Here is a 13,378-nt window from a genome sequence, read left to right on the forward strand (position 1 = left end):
GAGAGATCGTCCATCCATCACCGAGTCAAGGGTACGAAGGAGGGGTAAAATAGTTCTCTTGCAAATAAATCTGTTGCCCTCCGGGGTGCGTTTACATAGGTGTGAACTGCGACTGTTGGAAAGCCGAGAGTAATTCATTTGAAATGCGAAACCCCAACTCACACAATACTTTCCAAAAGAACCGAGGCTCGGCCTTTACAAAAATAAACTTTATAATAACTCTAACTTGCATTGATATAGCCTATAACGAATGAGATGGATTGCGTTATGCACTGCGTAACGTAACAGATAATCGTACGTAAGCATTGTTCACATTTTATTTATGTTAATATTTGAATGTTTACTACATATAGACTGTTATTGTAGTAGCTTGTAAAAACTTGTACGTTTTTAAAAAGAAACAGCTTTTTTGGCCAGTGTACTTTAATTATAAACAAAAATCCTACAAATACTTTTGGTTTTCCAAAAAGCGTCCAAGCAGAACATCTTACCAAGACACTAAACACCATCACGAGCTCTCTCCATTTAAAGGAGTACGACCTTATGTTTTAAGGTGGACACGATATTAATCTTCAAAGCAGTCACATGTATATTTAACACCTGTCAAGTATTAATACTGCTGCCACACTAACTCCTTTAACATTGGAGATTAGCATTGGAGAAACGCGCGATGTTTTGGGGTTTTTTGCAGAGAGGGAATATCTTAGGCTATTTCTAAATTATGTTGCTACGCGATTCATTCACCATTATCTCTGCAACAACCTCTGCAACGTTGTGTTTTTATAGGTCTAAATAAAATTCACGCACAGGCGAAACGCACACATACGCGGCAGTTGTTTGCGTCGATCGAGTCTGCGGATCCCCCTTAAATCTGCGCTAGGTTTGGTGGGAATTCCATGTAACGATTTTTGCGCGCCTGGCCAAGGGCTCCCTCCTGTAGTTCCAATGGGTTTCCCCTCCCCCTCTCCACCTCAGCTGCTGGGCTGGGGAGGGGAGATCCCCTTGCACCACTCTTTCCCAACCCTGCTACCTAAAGGCGCCCGTGAATTTGCGTTAAGAAGAATGGCTCGCCTCCGGTGCATGTGCTGTGAAAATGGATGACGGTGCACCCACAGTGGATGATAGGCATCTGGGGATATGCAGCACGCACAATGCCATGCGTTTTTTTCGAAACTTATAGGTCGTTGTTGTGGAATACAGCAGTAAAGAGGATTACAGAGCGGACTGTATCGTACGACTGGAACAGAGGAATGGCTACATAGCTTACTGCACTCTCTCGGTCTTTTCATTTTAAAGCGTTCAATGGCAATACATTGCAACTTCTACCGCTAACATGAACGCTTTTAACCGCGTTGCACACTTGTGGCTTCACAGTCTCGACCCGATTTTGAAGCACGGCGCTTACGAATGTCCACTATTTGTAAATGCTTCCAAATTGCGCTATGAGATAAGCTCGAGCCACAGCACTGCTGCGTCATAATGACCAACAAGAGGATGACGAATCTGGCGCGAGTTTTGAATGTCGCCCTTCTTGTTTTCTTCTACGTGAGCTCGCGCAATCATATAATAGTTTATCTAATCGCACCAAGTTTGAAAATTCGAGTTTTTGTGTTGTTAATCAAAATCGTCGTACTCACATTGAGGACGTTGTACATGGCGGGAATATCTCAGAGGTCGCAGTATCATCAAGGTGGGCTACAACGTTTTATTTATTAATGTAACTTATTTTAAATACAATGCAGAGTATTGTCAAAAGCACATACAACCCATTGAGTAGCCACAGGTTTTATAGAGGCCAATTGTTTAAAATTGTTAAAATTGTTTAAAATTGTTTTTTCATTTACATATGCTTTAAGCAAGGGTTTTAGACACGACCTAATTTTACAGTCGTACGTAGATTAAATCTAGATTAATTATTTGTGGAGTAACGTTAAGGTAAGCACACTGCATTGTATTAGAAACATGTAAATTTAACGTTAATTACTATTTTTACCTTTCTACTTCCACACGATAAATTTAAAACAATGTGTTTTTTTTACTTTTAGATCGCGCTTGTTTTACAGTTCTGTTTTACAATTCACTGTATTTTAAATTAATTAAATCTATCTACATTTAATCCATAAACGTGTGCAGGAACGAAAAAAAATGTAATCATGTGTATTTTTTAGTTATCTGTTTTGTTAACCCACATTCTTTTCTCTAAAAGAAATAAAGTATTGCATAGTATTGTTTCGTTATATTTATTTATTTACAATTTTATATGCCTTTAAAAAATATATACGGATTATTTACATTTTTAGACAATCTATTAAACGATGCCCTTTATGTGAGTGGACTTTATTTTTCTTATTTGTATGTATAAAATAAATCTGAATAAAAAATAACTTTTGTTGGTGAAGTTCTTGCTAGCCAAAGCATGATGTTTTAAAGCTGGCAACATTTAAATTTGGTTATGTGGTTGAAAAATAGCTAAAACAAATAAAATGTATTTCCTCGTGTGTGTGTTATTTGCCAAACTTTAGATCATATCTGAACATAGGCTATCTAAACATATCGCCTATATAAATATATATTGCATATAAATTAAAAGCAAATATTTACATTTTATTATGTAAACCTTGATGAAGTAATTGTTTCTTTTCCAAAAATAACATTTAGAATATCTCAGATGTCCTGCCCAAGATATGTTTAGCCTACTCTATAAGCTTGGTAGAATATTCAACCAACTGTTATATATTTATATTACAGCTATATATATATATATATATATATATATATATATATAATGCATTGCCTACATTTTGTGCAGTTTTGTAAATAGAAATTTTGTAGATTATCTTTATAGTTACCTTATTCACATCCTTACCGGTTTACAGCACAAACTTGGCGAACAAAAAAGAAACAAGCAGACAAAAAAATTATATTTTTTCATAGTTAACTCTTTACTATTTACTAGTTACTATTTTTGTCAATTTAATTTAAACTGACTTGAGCAGAAGGTGTTTTTATAAATATGATGACGGAGATATCACGAGCATGTACTTGAACTAAATTAATATTTTTTTAATAAATTAAAACAGTAAATATAAGGATTTTTGTTGTGTCATTATGGTTAACGCTGTGATTCCCAATTGCTTAATCTATTCTATAGGCTACCTAAAATCGCCAGGCCAAAAGCCTCCCCAAGCCACAAAACGCCAATGGCCAAAATAGGATTTTTAAAAAAACAAAAAACACATCTGTGTTGTGTAGATTTTCCAGATTGACGTAGTTACTTAATGTACAAAATGTTCATTAATTTATGCAGCCCACTGGCCAGTGGGGCCTTCACGTAGTTCTATCGGCCTTTTCACTTATTGACAACACGGTCAACTATAAATTTAGGTATTTAAAATACAAAACACATTTTATTTTCATAACATTAAAAAAAATCGAATTTGTGTAATGAGCTGAATTTATGTAAAAATATAAGCATGTGGGCCATTTTAGATTCGCAAGAGGCACACTTAAATTTATTTGTTTAGTTTTTTCTATTCTAGTAGACTGTTAACACGTGTATAAGATAGCAGAGGAGTTAATGTGTGACATTTCATATAGACCGAGTCATATAACAGGCTATTTGTTATGTAAGCGTATGGATCCACGCTGGCCTTCCACACTTATTACTAAAGACTTAAATAAAAAAGCAATAAATTGTATTATGCTAATAAATTATAAAATACAATACAAAATAAGGAGAATCTTCACTTAATTTATTTTTTACTTTTGGCGTTAGTACAAATGAATAACTTTTTTTCTCAATTAAAGTCTGCTTCCCCAAATTTTAATTATGGCAAATTCAATTCGAATGAAACAATTTATTTGGTAAATTCTCAGAATATGATACATAAATTGTATACGTAAAACTTAAGTACAACTTGTGCAACTTATCATCTAGTCTTTAAAATTTGACAGCTACAACAACTGATGTCATATAGGCTAATTTATAAAATCCCCAGCATTTGTAATTCTTTAATGTTTCTTGGTGATATTTGTCATTTTAAAGTATGCAACGATCGGATAATGTAGCCTACCATATACATTAAAGCCAGCATACAAGAACCTCGGATTTATAGGCTTACTTTAATTTAAATTCAAAACTGAATGTGCTACTGATTTGTTTGCTAATTAACTATTATTTAAAGTTAGTTTAAAATGTTATAAATACATTTCAGTAGGCCTGACAGACAGATTAAACGTATCGTGAAGTACCCAGAGAAGCACTGAACTTTCACAGGAGACTCTCTCGCCCCCCTGAGGCAGCTTTATACATACCTTCCCCTTTGTGTCTGGGATGCCCAGCTGAGAACTAAACATATCACGTCAAAATGCTTTCTAAAACTCTTTTGAATTTCTACAAAATTTAATGGACAACAGAAAACAAGCAGCCTGCAATAGTTTAAAGTAAAATTACGACTGAAAGCGTCAAGCTGAAAATCTAATTTAGTAAAAGCCTATCTGAGAAGTTAAAAAACATGATATGTTGATGGAATATCAAACCAAATTGTTCAAAAATGCAAACATGAACATAGGTCTTTTCAGCAAGTTGTCATATGTCATCAGCAACGTCAAACACAACAATACTAGGAATTGCTTTGTATATTATTTCAGCAACTTTTATTTAATGTCGCTGATAATTTTTTATTTTGAATGTGTTTTATTTACACAAAATACAATTACAAAATAACAAAATATATAATATAATAATAATAATTATTTAAAAACTCTAAAAAATAAAACATAAAATCTAGTTAAATATAATAAATAAATAAATACTGTTAATAGTAAATTCAATAATTAAAAATACAAATATTTGTATTAAATCTATTTAATTAAATATATAATTATATAATTAAAGATAATTATTCTCCAGGCACATGACTTTTTCTTGATGTTTGAATGTAGACTACACCTAAATGCTAAACACATAGGCCCTATATCACTTTTGTCCATAAGTCAACACAATCCTGTGTTGCAAAACAAAAAAGAGCCTGTTAAACATAAGTCCAAAGCCGCCATGCTCATTTAGTTGGCTATTTAAAGTGAACCGTTTTCTGAAAACATGTTTCTTTCATTATTTTGGCTATGGGTTTTAAACATCTTTGAAGCAACATGACTGAAAATTGTAAGAAAAAGAAAAACTTTTAATTAGAATTATGTGTGCATTCAGTTTTCTGTCAAATAAGGTGTGAGTTCAGATTAAATGCTAATAAAGAAAATGGCCCACACAGTCACAACAACTAGTAACAACAAGTCATAACAAAGTCTGTTTACCCAATAATGTTTATCAGTAACATACAACAATACATGGTTCGAAATAAACTTTTTAGTGGATATTGAGGGTTTATTTTGTAAAAGTTTTCACTGATGAAAAACAAGCAGTTTTATGATACTGTCAAAGAGAAAATGTGACCGAGTGATGCACACTGAACATGTTTTCTCTTGTGCATGTGTGTACGTTTTCTCTCTTCATAGTATTTAGTTTCCTGTGGTTGTCTGAGCTCTGTACGTAATGACCAATGAGAATCTGAAAAGACTAACTGCAGGGATTCTAGCAGTGCAGTGGCAATGATGAATGAAGATTCACAAGCCCTAAATTCTTTCACTGTATTGATACAGACTATCAGATGCTGATCTGGGGATTATTACATGTAGTGATATTTCTTTTCATCGGCATCTCCTTTCTTTTCTCTTCCTCCTTCTCATGTTTGTCTTTTAAATACCAGAAAAGGCACACCTTTGTGTGGCATTGTAGGCTTTTCTGCACAACAATTTATCATGATTTGGATGAGTAATAAAAACAATTATGTCAATCCTTGAAAATTTAGTTTTGCACTGATACTTAAATGGAACGATAGTAAAAAGTATTTTTTAATTTTATATAATGAACAATTGTTGTAATTCTTATCATATCACCAATAATGGGCTGGGGTCCATTGTTTTCTCCATCTCTACAGGTGTCCCAGCAGATGACTGTGCCCCTGATTTTTTTTTTTTACTAAATTCTGCCCTATGCTGGGTCCCCACTGAAAATATCCCACAGGCCTGCAGAGACTTGCAAAGAGTCCCAGACTTGTAGGGTACTGAACACATCCAAAGACTCAATGCCTTTTCGCTGCTCTTTGGTCTCGCATCTCTACCTTCAAGGCCTATGGCTATGACAGACAGACAGTGATGACAATAGAGATTTCTCTTTCTCTCTGTCTCTCCCTCCCTTTCTCTTTTTTCTGTTTGCCTCTCTGAGTGAGGAATGAGTGTTGAATAGGAGGTGCAGGGGGTCCTGGAGAGAGGGGTGGGTGGGGGTAGGGTGGAGCTGGATTGGTGCTTATTTAATTGGCTGTCAGACCTCCTGGAGTTTCAGCATTTCCACAAAATGGGATGAGCCTCCTTCTCCACAACCTCCCACCCCAAACACACACGTATGTACACCCCTGACATCTTTTCAAACTAATGTAATTATGATTCCTGGGGATGCATTACGATATATTGACTCAACGTGCATGCACAGAACAGAGAGCAGTACAACAGAGAATAAAAGCAAAGCATAGTTTGACCCGCAAAGTGATATGACTTGTATGCTATGACGATACAAATTCTAGCCAAAGACACTGCGTGCAGGTTCAGGAACGATTCCTGTGGCATGTCAACCGAATATCCTAACATTTGTGATGTTAAAGCTGTTACTTTATGACTATTCGTAGTTAGGCCATTATCTGCGTGTTTATTAAAAATATACTATTAAATCTTATTAAAGTCTGTCACATAAAAAGTTTTTTAATCTCTTCAGTCTAGTTCACCTCTAGGGTATTTTGTGTTAATTAATTTCTTTAACACTATAATTGCCTTCACAATGACGCCTTTTCTTTTAAAAGCAATAGGAAATTTACCTTGATCTTTAAACAGTGTAATCACGGTTTATTATAACGTTATATGCTGTAACTTTCAGAACTAAAACTTGACTATTTATTAATGCAGATTCATTGCAAATTCATATTTTCATGTCAAGGGCCTTTTTTAGAAAGCTGGGGCACGTTCAATCTCACACCGGTGCACAACGTTTTGCTACGGTTTCCGGGTTGAACGACATGTTTCCTGGAAACGGTGTGCAACGGAATGCAACAGGTTTTAGAAGCGTTTTCTCTTGTTTGGTGGGTGTGTCGGAAATGTTGGCCCAATCAGCGGCAAGATGTATAAGCACGCGGTAGTAAAGAGACAGCTCGCTCAATGGGTTCAAGTTGGAATGTTGTCTTTCATTCTGGACGGCAAGGTCAGTGACTGTAACATTGAGTGTCTTTTACAGTATTAAACACACATTTATAACGATTTCATCAGGCTTCAGAAACATTTAAAAAGGACACAAAGAATGGCCTCTCAGCTACCGTAGTTGCAACTCTTGCGTCATCACAACAGGGCGTTCAACACATTACCGTTTCTGTTTAATAAACATTGTTCAACGTTGTGCAACGTTTTGTCGGGGCTGAACGCAGCCCTGGCCTGCTTAGTCACGTGAGGTTGACGGCAAACATTAGAACATATAAGGACAACATTTTAAATTTAAAAAGCTTAACTAACCTTGCTCGCCTCAGCCTCGGCACCTGTGGCTCTGTACATCCTTCCGGAAAATGCAAAAGAGTGGCCTAAGTTTAAGGTCCCCGATCATTTCTATGTCTATATAACTGTTACCTTAAATAGCAGGACTGTTTTGAGAACCTGTCACCAGTTTAACTCAGGCTTCACAAATAGGTCGGTATTGAAGGACGGGCCAGCCAACTATAGATTTGAACATGACAGTAACAGAGCATCCATGAAGCAAACGTTAGAGCTTTCGAATCGTTCTCGCGATACTTTGATGTCATACGCCGACCGATCTGCGCAACGCTGCGTGCAGTCAAACACCTGTAGCGAATAGTGTTTTACATTTCTTCGAGGAAGACATTAACATAATCGCGTTTAAGATTTTACCTCATGTAAAATTAAATAATTACACATTTTTTTACACGCGATATGTTCAAAATGTGCATGCAGGCGGAGCTGCCTACCTACGTCACTCGTTAAAATGGGTAAGTACATTATCAAATTATTATTTTTACTATTTAACATTATTAAAAGTACAAACTTGGTGACTATACGCAATCTTTGTTATGACAGTATACAGTTGTTTGTTCTCTTGGTTCACAGTTTGAACATTCTTGTTTTTTATCATTGTTTTCAATATCTGAGGTAAATATTTTTAATATTCATTATGCGTAGAACATGTGGGCGGAGCTTTCATCCGCAACGTTACAGAAATAAAAATTAAATAGAAAGACAAAACTTTAATTAACACAAAAGGAAAATATTCATTTTAAATTTGTCATCTTTTTAGAATACACATGATTTGTATAATTAAGGTTTACGTTTTCAGTATGTGTGTACAGGGATCAAAACCATGACTATGAGCTGACAACACAAAGCTTCACCATTACCAAAACATGTGTTCAAAAATCACAAAATATATATTTTTTTGCCCATGAGACTTTTAATATGCATTTGTGGTGCGCATCAGCTTAATTTACTTAAATAAGTCACCTTCATTAAGTTATTGTGTTGTGCTCTCAATTATTACAGCCAATGAGATTTAGGGGACAGAATTATGGCTGTCTGAGATCACTGTTCCATAGTAAAACTGCAGTGGTGTGTGATGTTTTCGGGCTAAGAAACAGCAGTGTGATTGCTCATGACAAGATCGCTGAAAATGAACCTCATGTTGTCTTTTGAGACCACAGTTAGTTGATGTTTTTATTTTTCATAATGACAACATAATGCTCCCACTTCACAGAATCATTACAACACACTGCACTCCTGCGGAAAAAAATATAATTACAAAATCCAGCATGTCAAGATTGTTTATACCTGACAGCGAAACGAAAGCAAAGTGATATATGGTAATGGGCCTTAAACCCTTAAACATCAACTGCATTTACAGTAAAACACAGCTCATGAGGTAGTGACATCCTTTAATTTATTTATTTTTTAGATTCTCTTTCTAACAAGGCTTTGGCTCAGATGCTTTCAATAAAAAGATGAAAAACTCTGGCCTGTAAACCACTGTGACATGTCAGAAGGACAGGTGTGTCTCGCCTATTGGGAGGAAGGATTTTCTGGAAGAAAAGAGGACTCCTTTGGGGTGGGGGGTGAGCGAGGCCTGGTTGGAGGTTGAGGTCCTGCTCGACTGTCGTTTCCGTAGTAGAGCAGCCCATACATCATTTTAACATCTTGGGTTTACTTTACCAATCATGGCGAAAGCAGAGGGCATGATATAGCTGATACGATTAATGGACGAAGGGCAAGAGGTGGCACGCATGTGTGTACACATTGTAGCATAGGTGTGTGCACGTGGCTTTTGTTGAGGTTGCATGTGTGTGTTGAAGCTGGAGATATGGATAACCAAACCAGATGTTGAAGCAGAGGAAGAGGGGGTGGAGAAAGGTCATGTGCTCTGTGTCCTTTGAGTCTTAAGTCCGAACTCACAACTGCACAGACCTGGCGTGTGGAGGACCCCAAAGGATGCTGGTGTGTGGTGTGGTATGTGTGCGGTGTTCAGGTTTACTTGACTGTGAATGTCTTACAGGAAGAAAGGAAAATAGGGATAGGGCAGCGCATGTGTGTTTAAATGTGTGAGTACACGCGAATCTCGAGGCAAATCTGTCAGCAGGGGTAACCTGTGACTGATGAGCTCTGGACGGGTAAGTTTCAGGAAGAAAGATGTTCTAGGGGAGACCACAGGGGAATTGTATAATGAGTCGAACAATGAGGCCTGCAACATTATGTCCTTATTTTTACAATTCACGGTCATATTACACTAAACGCAATTGGAGAGAAGTAGCGACAGAAAGAGTAATTATACTTCCTGGAATACACAGTAGAAAGCAAAAGCTGCTCTAGTTAAAAAACGTACTTCAGTTGGTAACACATAAAAGAATTACGTTTTATAAATTAAGATTTTCTTACTTTAGGTGAAAAAACTTTTTAAAAATTACTTCAATTTGTAACACCTAAATATTTAAACATTTTCTACTTAAAATTTTCACTTAAAGGGATTATTCAATGTAAAATGGAAATTCTGTCATCATTTATGTTGTTCTAAACCTATATGAATTTCTTCTTTCTGATAAACACAATTTATAATTTGAGAAATGATGGCAGTAGATAGTGACCATTGACTTCCATAGTAGGAAAAATACTTTGGAAGTATTGTGATAAATGACTAAGAAAATATTTTGATAAATGATGGTAAGCACACAGTTGACAGTACCCATTAAATTCCATCATATTTTTTTATTCCTACTATGGAAGTCTATGGTCACTATCTGCTGTGTGTTTACCATCATTTCTCAAAATATCTTCATATGTGTTCATCAGAAAAAAGAAATTCATACAGGTTTAGAACAACATGAGGATGAGTAAATGATGACAGAATTTTCATTTTAAAGTGAACTATCCCTTTAAAGGTGCAGTGTGTAATTTTTAGAAGGATCCCTTAACAGAAATGCAAAAAATATAGGGGTGTATAAAGACCTTTTTATAAAGAACCGTTATGTTTTTATTACCTTAGAATGAGGTGTTTTATCTACAAACACAGAGGGTCCACTTACGTGGAGTCGCCATTTTGTGCCGCCATGTTTCTACAGAAGCCCTTACAGAAAATGCTTTTTTACTAAGTTCTCTCAGACGATGACATGTTTTTCCGGTGGCGGCTACCGTAGCTTCTCTATGCGTTTTAAAAGCAAGGGGTGAGCAGTGGACTAAGCCGTGGGTTGCAATTTGCAACCTCACCTCTAGACGTCGCTAAAATGTACACACTGCACCTTTAAAGTGAATTTAAAGCGTAACTAAACCCCTGGTCAGAGCCTTACTCCACCCACTGGCAATATTTGAAAAATGCAAGAAAAGTGGGCAGATCCCAACGGAGATAGAGGGGACGAACTAAGCTCGTACCAAGCATGTGGTGAGATTGTAACAAGGGCGTGGTGAGCTTGACCCTGCTTACGTCACAAGTTACTTTTTGGACCCAACATCCAATAGGAAAATTCAACTGCAGTAGCCACCGTTCAACCTGAAGAGGGCGGCACTCAGACGTTTTTACACCATATATTGTAGTATTGAAACACTTTATATCCAAATGTCAAAAAACTTACTAAAATCAATGAACAGCACTAATAAAGCATCATTCTTACAGATCATTAACTAAAAAAAGTTGGTTAAGGGTTTAGTTACTCTTTAAAGAATTAGGCGTTTACCAATAGAAGTCTTTTTTAAGTTGATCCAACGTTTACTTTTTACACGTAAATACACAAATGTAGTGTTTTTGCCATGCTCAAATGTGTGTTTTGAGGTATTAAAATAGCATACTGTATAAAGGGGATCGCACACCGGCCGCGCAGCTCAGCGCCGCGCAGCGCAGCGTCGCGCCGCGCAGCGCAGCGTCGCGCCTAGGAGAACTCGGAGGTATTGTAAACCGTAAGTGCACATTAAATAGCGCGAGCTTCGTCAGGTAGCGTCTACTTCAAAATGTAAAATATACGTTAGCAGCCAATGTTTATCATTAATGATGTGGGACACATATGATGTTATTTAATGTTAAACTAGTTGAGTGGCGCTGTGTGGCGCGACAGGGATTTGAACAACTTCCTGAGTCACAGCTGGGCGGCGCGGACAGGCGCCACCTGGCAGCGCCGGTGTGCGTACACTCTTAGAAAACAATGTGTTAAATTTTTTTTAGAACGGCGCGGCGCTGCGCGGGCGGTGTGCGATCCCCTTAAGACTGTTCACAAACTCAATTTTAAAATAAAAATATTGGTTAAAAATTCATAATCTTTACAATAACATGCACAGATTAATTTCAAAGACAATCGTGTCAGTAAAAGGGTAATTTTTGATTGTATGTTGCCTTTAATAAAATCAAGGCTAAGGTTAGAAATACAGAAATCACCAGATGAGAAAGCACAGTAAGGTTGCATAGGAAGTCTACACGGGCTCAGTGGTGAGTACTGAGGACATACAGGACCTTTAAAGACACCCCTTCCAAAGATGTAAAAGCACAGTGCACACACATACAGAACATCAGTTAAAACCAGTTAAATGTATCCAAATCAACTAACACTGTATTCAGGATATAAGTTTTATATAGATGTTTTATATAGATGTTTTCTGGAAATTAAATGTTTGACTTTGTTGTTGCAGGCGTCATCGTCTGCCAGAATTACCAACAAAGAGGTTTATGAATAGTCTGTAATATGTAACTTATGGACTGGTTTAAATAAAAACAAAATATTCAGCCGATATAAAATAATTTAATCAAATGTAATGTTCATTTTATTCACCAACCTTTAGCAGTCCTTGTTTTTCTGCAATGGGGTGTTTAAAAGTGGGAGGGTGGGACTCAGATTGTAAACGTATTTTTGCCCGTGCCTGAACGGAACTGAGATGATATTGCCACGCCTATGATGTATAACCCAGGCTCAAGGCTTAGTGGTAAACAGTAACACCTGCTGTATGTATAATTCATACAAGACTCTCTCTAACACACACACATGCACAGGCGTACACAAGCCTGTGTATGGATTGCAGAGAAAACATCTGCAAGGGATTTGTAGAGTGAATTGATACCTAATCATAAATAACATGAACATTTGAAACTCATTTGGTAGGTTGACTGTGACCTCAGAGGAGCTGAAAAAAGCAGAGTTTTCGTCTACGGCACAGGAAAGTTTAGGGCAGGGGAAACGGATTCAGCGTGGAGTTAAGTGACTCTAAATGAGATGGGAGATGAGCGGTACATGACTGGTGATTGGTGGGGGATGCCAGCAGGGTAGGGCCCCACCTCACGTTGATTAGAAAACCACGGGATCCATTCGAATACATCGTCATTCCTGGATGTAACGCAAGCCCCTTGTGCCCCCAAATTACGTTCGGATCAGTTCGGGATTACACAGATTGTAGTCAGAAAAAGTATGAGTTTTCTCATTTAAAAATACCTAAATGAGACATTTAGAGATTGTGAGGATATAGATTTTCCTCCGCTTGTTTTTGTCTCCATTTTTTTGCAAACATGATGTTTAACAAGGCTGTCTCGGAATTAAAAATGGAAGTATTTGGAGCCCTTAAGCATGTAGTATGTCAGTGTGCAGAATGCATTTTATGTGACAGATTTGGAAAAAACTGTGCATAGCAATTACCAAAAAGCTTCCAAGAAAATCTCAAATCTGTATCTCGTGAAGGGTCGCTTGTTCACATAGACCGGTGGTTAGTTGAAACCAGCATGAATGAAACTTGTCAGCAGGTTTTTCCCCTCAGACAC

General features: G+C 36.8%; 1 protein-coding gene across 1 annotated transcript in view; it reads left to right on the forward strand.

Moving 5' to 3' along the window:
* The first annotated feature begins 8,078 nt into the window (after window positions 1-8,078).
* slc38a10 (solute carrier family 38 member 10) overlaps window positions 8,079-13,378 on the forward strand; it is a 62,472-nt gene continuing 57,172 nt past the window's right edge. The window contains exon 1 of the mRNA XM_073867103.1: window positions 8,079-8,099. The gene's annotated coding sequence lies outside the window, so the exon portion shown is untranslated. The remainder of the gene's footprint in view (window positions 8,100-13,378) is intronic.

Source organism: Misgurnus anguillicaudatus, chromosome 4 (genome assembly GCF_027580225.2).
Source record: "Misgurnus anguillicaudatus chromosome 4, ASM2758022v2, whole genome shotgun sequence".
Taxonomy (NCBI): domain Eukaryota; kingdom Metazoa; phylum Chordata; class Actinopteri; order Cypriniformes; family Cobitidae; genus Misgurnus; species Misgurnus anguillicaudatus.